Genomic DNA, 8,163 nt, shown 5'->3' on the forward strand with positions numbered 1-8,163 from the left:
CTGTCAAACAGAACAGTCTGTAGCAATCTGACTATTTCGAATACTTCTGGAACTCCAAAAATTCTGAAAAATTAGGAAAGCCTAAGAAATTTGTAGATTAATCTTCTACAAAAAGAATTGGTATTTTAGCTCTCTCTGGTGGTTTTTAACAATTGTTTTTGTCAGCGTAAAAGTTTATGTTTTTCAGCAAGATCAAACAACTATCACCCAAGAAGATCCTAAAGGCTTTACTTGGCACAAACACTAATTAAAACACAAAAAACACAATCATAACAGTAGCATAATTGTGCAAACACTCAAGAAAATAAAGAAAAAGGTGAAAATAAATTTTATTCATTGGGTTGCCTCCCAACAAGCTTTATAGTTTTACGCCCTTAGCTACGCATAAGGCAGGGATCTAAGTTTTGTCATCCGAAGTTTTGGCAAATTTTGTGAGGGTTTTATTAAACCCGGGAGGCTCTTTATGCTTCCCTAAATTCTCCGGAAAAGAAACCATCTTTAGATCCAAAATATCCAATCACTTGTTGCAAAGAGTAATCAAGGTATTCATGTGATTAATAGTACCATTGAGATGTTTGAGGGGTTCATTATATATTTTTATTTCAACCATATGTTTATGCAAATCACCAAGTTTTTCCAACATTTGAACTCCCTCAGGGTGAAACAAAACCCCTTCTTTTCAGGTGGAACCCCCAAAATTCCTTCTAAAATTTCATAGGCAACATTTGCATCAAGCTCGATAAAATTCCCTTTAGCGGCAAAATCTAGAAGTTGTCTATGATGCACAACAAATCCTATGTAAAAATTATGAAGCAAGTTCTTAGCGCCCCCCTTTAAATTGCAAATACGATGACATTCCATAAGCCTATATCAATCATTGATACGTCCATTTTGCATCATGCTTTTATATCGATATTTATTGCATTATGGGCTGTTATTACACGTTATGTCACAATACTTATGCCTATTCTCTCTTATTTTACAAGGTTTACACGAAGAGGGGGAATGCCGGCAGCTGGAATTCTTGGCTAGAAACGGAGGAAATATTAGAGACCTATTCTGCACATATCCCAAAGTCCTGAAACTTCAAGGGAGCACGTTTCAGAATATATAAAAAATATTGGGCGAAAGAAGTACCAAAGGGGGGCCATCCACCGTCCATGAGGGTGGGGGCGTGCCCTACCCCCCTGGGCGCGCCCCCTGCCTCGTGGGCCCCTGGTGGCCCTCTGATGCCCATCTTTGGCTATATGGAGTCTTTCGTCGAGGAAAAAATAATAAGCAAGCTCATGGGACGAAACTCCGCCACCACGAGGCGGAACCTTGGTGGAACCAATCTAGGGCTCTGGCGGAGCTGTTCTGCTGGGGAAACTTCCCTCCGGGAGGGGGAAATCATCACCATCGTCATCACCAATGATCCTCTCATCGGGAGGGGGTCAATCTCCGTCAACATCTTCACCAGCACCATCCCATCTCAAACCCTAGTTCATCTCTTGTATCCAATCTTTGTATCCAAACCTCAGATTGGTACCTGTGGGTTGCTAGTAGTGTTGATTACTCCTTGTATTTGATGCTAGTTGGTTTACTTGGTGGAAGATCATATGTTCAGATCCATTATGCATATTAATACCCCTCTGATTATGAACATGAATATGCTTTGTGAGTAGTTACGTATGTTCCTGAGGACATGGGAGAAGTCTTGCTATAAGTAGTCATGTGAATTTGGTATTCGTTCGATATTTGGATGAGATGTATGTTGTCATCCCTCTAGTGGTGTCATGTGAACGTCGACTACATGACACTTCGCCATTGTTTGGGCCTAGAGGGAGGCACTGGGAAGTAAATAAGTAGATGATGGGTTGCTAGAGTGACAGAAGCTTAAACCCTAGTTTATGTGTTGCTTCGTAAGGGGCTGATTTGGATCCATATGTTTCATGCTATGGTTAGGTTTACCTTAATACTTCTGTTGTAGTTGCGGATGCTTGCAATGGGGGTTAATCATAAGTGGGATGCTTGTCCATGTAAGGGCAGTACCCAAGCAACAGTCCACCCACATATCAAATTATCAAAGTACCGAACGCGAATCATATGAATGTGATGAAAACTAGCTTGACGATAATTCCCATATGTCCTCGGGAGCGCTTTACTTTATATAAGAGTTTGTCCAGGCTTGTCCTTTGCTTGAAAAAGGTTTGGGCCATCTTGCTGCACCTTATTTACTTTCATTACTTGTTGCTCGTTACAATTTATCTTATCACAAAACTATCTGTTACCGATAATTTCACTGCTTGCAGAGAATATCTTGCTGAAAACCGCTTATCATTTCCTTCTGCTCCTCCTTGGGTTCGACACTCTTACTTATAGAAAAGGCTACGATAGATCCCCTACACTTGTGGGTCATCAAGACTCTTTTCTGGCGCTATTGACGGGGATTGAAGCGCCTTTGGTAGGTGGAATTTGGTAAGGAAAAATTTATATAGTGTGCTGAAATTTACTGTCACTTGTTACTATGGAACATAATCCTTTGAGGGGCTTGTTCGGGGTATCTTCACCCCGACCAGTAGAGCAAAGAGTTGCTCCTCAACCTACTGAACCTACTGAAAATGTTTACTTTGAAATTCCTTCAGGTATTATAGAGAAACTGCTAGCTAATCCTTTCATAGGTGATGGAACATTACATCCCGATTTGCACCTAATCTATGTGGATGAAGTTAGTGGATTATTTAAGCTTGCAGTTATGCCCGAGGATGTTATCAAGAAGAAGATCTTCCCTTTATCTTTGAAGGGAGATGCATTGACATGGTTGAGGCTATGTGATGATATTGGATCATGGAACTACCAATGATTGAAATTGGAATTTCATCTGAAGTTTTATCCTATGCATCTTGTTCATTGTGATCATAATTATATATATAATTTTTGGCCTCGCGAAGGAGAAAGCATCGCTCAAGCTTGGGGGAGGCTTAAGTCAATGTTATATTCATTCCCCAATCATGAGCTCTCAAAAGAAATGATTATTCAAAAAATTTATGCTCGGCTTTCTCTCAGTAATGGCTCCATGCTTGATACTTCTTGTACTGGATCTTTTATGATGAAGACTATTGAATTCAAATGGGATTTATTGGAAAGAATTAGACGCAACTCTGAATATTGGGACCTCGATGAAGGTAAGGAGTCAGGTATAACACCTAAGTTTGATTGTGTTAAATCTTTTATGGATACTGATGCTTTCCATGAATTTAGCACTAAATATGGACTTGACTCTGAGATAGTAGCTTCTTTCTGTGAATCATTTGCTACTCATGTTGATCTCCCTAAGGAGAAGTGGTTTAAATATAATCCTCCCATTGAAGTAAAAGTAGTTTCACCTATTAAAGTTGAAGAAAAGACTATCACTTATAGTGATCTTGTTGTTCCTACTACTTATATTGAGAAACCACCTTTCCCTGTTAGAATAAAGGATCATGCTAAAGCTTCAATTGTGGTTAACAAAAGTAATATTAAGACACCTAAACCCCCTGAGCAAAATGAATCTGCTAGAATTGGTAGACCTGATACTAAAAATAAACATAGACATGTTCTAGGCATGCCTGTTATTTCTGTTAAAATAGGAGATCATTGCTATCCTGGCTTATGTGATATGGGTGCTAGTGCAAGTGCAATACCTCATTCCTTATACAAAGAAATTATGCATGATATTGCACCTGCTGAGATAGAAGAGATAGATGTTACAATTAAGCTTGCCAATAGAGATACTATTTCACCAGTTGGGATTGTTAGAGATGTTGAAGTCTTGTGTGGGAAAGTAAAATATCCTGCTGATTTTCTTGTTCTTGGTTCCCCACAAGATGACTTTTGTCCCATTATATTTGGTAGACCCTTCTTGAATACTGTTAATGCTAAGATAGACTACAATAAGGATATTGTTTCTGTTGGTTTAGGGGATATGTCTCATGAGTTTAATTTTCCTAAATTTTGTACACAACCCCATGATAAAGAGTTTCCTAGTAAAGATGAAATTATTGGTCTTGCTTCTATTATCGTGCCTTCTACTGATCCTTTAGAACAATATTTGCTAGACCATGAAAATGATATGTTTATGAATGAAAGAAGGGAAATAGATGAAGTATGCTTTAAACAGGGACCTATTTTGAAACACAACTTGCCTGTTGAAATCCTAGGGGATCCCCCTCCACCTAAGGGTGATCCTGTGTTTGAGCTTAAACCTTTACCTGGTACTCTTAAATATGCTTATCTTGATGAGAAAGAGATATATCCTGTTATTATTAGTGCTAACCTTTCGGAGCATGAGGAAATGAAATTATTGAAAACCCTGAAGAAGCACCGTGTTGCTATTGGATATACTCTTGATGATCTTAAGGGCATTAGTCCCACTTTATGCCAGCACAAAATAAAATTGGAGAAGGATGCTAAACCGGTTGTTGCTCACCAACGACGTTAAATCCTAAGATGAAAGAAGTGGTAAGAAAAGAAATACTAAAGCTTCTGGAGGCACATATAATTTATCCCGTTGTTGATAGTCAGTGGTAAGTCCTATCCATTATGTCCCTAAGAAGGGAGGTATTACTGTTGTTCCTAATGATAAAGATGAATTGATCCCACAAAGAATTGTTACAGGTTATAGAATGGTAATTGATTTCCGCAAATTAAATAAAGCTACTAAAAAGGATCATTACCCTTTACCTTTTATTGATCAAATGCTAGAAAGATTATCCAAGCATACACATTTTTGCTTTCTAGATGGTTATTCTGGTTTCTCTCAAATACATGTGTCAAAAGAGGATCAAGAAAAGACAACTTTTAATTGCCATTTCGGTACCTTTGCTTATAGATGTATGCCTTTTGGTTTATGTAATGCACCTGCTACCTTTCAAAGATGTATGACTGCTATATTCTCTGACTTTTGTGAAAAGATTGTTGAGGTTTTCATGGATGATTTCTCCGTTTACGAAAGTTGTTTTGATGATTGCTTAAGCAACCTTGATCGAGTTTTGCAGAGATGTGAAGAAAATAATCTTGTCTTGAATTGGGAGAAGTGCCACTTTATGGTTAATGAAGGTATTGTCTTGGGGCATAAAATTTCTGAAAGAGGTATTGAAGTTGATAAAGCTAAAGTAGATGCTATTGAAAGGATGCTGTGTCCCAAGGACATTAAAGGTATAAGAAGTTTCCTTGGTCATGCCGGTTTTTATAGGAGGTTCATTAAGGACTTTTCTAAAATTTCTCGGCCTCTGACTAATCTCTTACAAAAAGATGTTCCTTTTGTCTTTGATGATGATTGTGTAGAAGCATTTGAAATACTTAAGAAAGCTTTTGTTTCTGCACTTATCATTCAACCTCCTCATTGGAATTTACCATTTGAAATTATGTGTGATGCTAGTGACTATGCTGTAGGGGCTATTCTAGGACAAAGAGTTGATAAGAAATTAAATGTTATTCAATATGCTAGTAAAACTCTAGACAGTGCCCAAAGAAATTATGCTACAACTGAAAAAGAATTTTTAGCAGTTGTTTTTGCTTGTGATAAGTTCAGACCTTATATTGTTGATTCTAAAGTAACTGTTCACACTGATCATGCTGCTATTAAATATCTTATGGAAAAGAAAGATGCTAAACCTAGACTTATTAGATGGGTTCACTTGCTACAAGAATTTGATTTGCATATTATTGATAGAGAGGGAGCTGAGAACCCCGTTGCAGACAACTTGTCTAGGTTAGAGAATGTTCTTGATGACCCACTACCTATTGATGATAGCTTTCCTAATGAACAACTAGCTGTCATAAATGCTTCTCGTACTGCTCCATGGTATGCTGATTATGATAATTATATTGTTGCTAAATTTACATCACCTAGTTTCAAATACCAGCAAAATAAAAAGTTCTTCGATGATTTAAGACATTACTTCTGGGATGACCCACATCTTTATAAAGAAGGAGTCACTACTAGGAAAAGGCTTGCTAGTGGCGCACCTGTTTTGGCTACTAATGGCGCACCTATAGTGCGCCCTTACTATGCCTATCTGGTGTGCTATTACTATCTGGCTTAGTAATGGCGCACCACATAGAAGTGTGCCATTACTAACAATTTTTTTCGTTTTTTTCTTAATCTCGGGTCACTATGGCTTAATCTCGGGTCAATATGCTTAATCTCAAGTCAAATCGCACTCTGTGGTCAAACTTCCCGGAAGGTCACCCATCCTCACACTACTCCAACCCGAGCACGCTTAACTTCGCAGTTCTATCAAACCCCAGCACCAGCTCACTTCACAGGCACTTGTTGATATATATCTATCATATCAATCCTATTAAACCTTGTTGATGTCTAGGACTTTGTTCATGTTCATGAGTGTGATGAAATTTTGAAAAAAATATTTGAAACTTCTCGGTCATATTACGTATCATATTTTGAAAATAAAATCCAAAAAAATTGAAACCAATTTTTTTTCTATTACTACTGGCGCACCTAGCAAATGGTGCGCCACTATTAAGTTTGAAATTTTTTCCATTTCCCCCTCTAGATCTTAAAATCCCCGTATCTTTCTTTCTGTTAGGTTTTTGGGGATTTTGAAGATGTTGAACGGGGTTCCCGTTCAATTCGTATGTAACTTTTCGAGTAGATGATTTTTCATATAAAAAACTTTTTAATCCGAGTTTGTATGCAAAAGTTATGCCCATTTACTAAATTCCAGAGAGATTTTGCAAATAAAGTAGAAATTCATATTTGTAAATTTTCCCAACAACTAGACCACATATCACATGGGAAACTTATTTTCTTTTATTTTTTTGACATTTCGATCATTTTCTTTTATTTTTTTAAAAACTGAAAAGGCGGTCCACAAGGGGGGGTGCATTTAGCACCAGGGTTACTAATGGCGCACCTGATGTGTGGTGCACCATTAGTAGTTTTGAAAAAAAAATTGTTAGTAATGGCGCACCACGGGATAGTGCGCCATTACTAGTTAAAACTAGTAATGGTGCACTGTCCATTGGTGCGCCATTACTAACAAATTTTTTTTCAAAACTACTAATGGCGCACGGTGGGTGTGGTGCGCCATTACTATGTCAACTAGTAATGGAGCACTATCCCATGGTGCGCTATTACTAACATTTTTTTCAAAACTACTAGTGGCGCACCACACACCATGTGCGCCATTAGTAATATATTACTAATGGCGCACCTGTATCTGGTGCGCCACTGCTATATAGCAGTGGCGCACCACATACACGGTGCGCCATTAATGTCCATATCATCTATAGCCCTTTTCCTAGTAGTGAGTAGATGATGTTATTAGACGTTGTGTACCTGAGCATGAACAGGAACAGATCCTACGCAAGTGTCACTCTGAGGCTTATGGAGGACATCATGCTAGAGACAGAACTGCACATAAGGTATTGTAATCCGGTTTTTATTGGCCTACTCTCTTCAAGGATGCCCGTAAGTTTGTCCTGTCTTGTGATGAATGTCAAAGAATTGGTAATATTAGTAGACGTCAAGAAATGCCTATGAACTATTCACTTGTTATTGAACCATTTGATGTTTGGGGCTTTGATTATATGGGACCTTTTCCTTCCTCTAATGGGTATACACATATTTTAGTTGCTGTTGATTACGTTACTAAGTGGGTAGAAGCTATTCCAACTAGTAGTGCTGATCATAACACCTCTATTAGGATGCTTAAAGAAGTTATTTTTCCGAGGTTTGGAGTCCCTAGATACTTAATGACTGATGGTGGTTCACATTTTATTCATGGTGCTTTCCGTAAAATGCTTGCTAAGTATGATGTTAATCATAGAATTGCATCTCCATATCATCCACAGTCTAGTGGTCAAGTAGAACTTAGCAATAGAGAGCTTAAATTAATTTTGCAAAATACTGTTAATAGATCTAGAAAGAATTAGTCCAAGAAACTTGATGATGCATTATGGGCTTATAGAACTGCATATAAAAATCATATGGGTATGTCTCCGTATAAGATGGTTTATGGTAAAGCATGTCACTTATCTCTTGAATTAGAACATAAGGCATATTGGGCTATTAAAGAGATCAACTATGACTTCAAACTTGCCGGTGAGAAGAGGCTTTTGACATTAGCTCACTTGATGAATGGAGAACCATGCCTATGAGAATGCCAAATTGTTTAAAGA

This window comes from Triticum urartu, chromosome 7A (genome assembly GCF_056163025.1).
Source record: "Triticum urartu cultivar PI428250 chromosome 7A, HENAU_Tu73, whole genome shotgun sequence".
Lineage (NCBI taxonomy): Eukaryota > Viridiplantae > Streptophyta > Magnoliopsida > Poales > Poaceae > Triticum > Triticum urartu.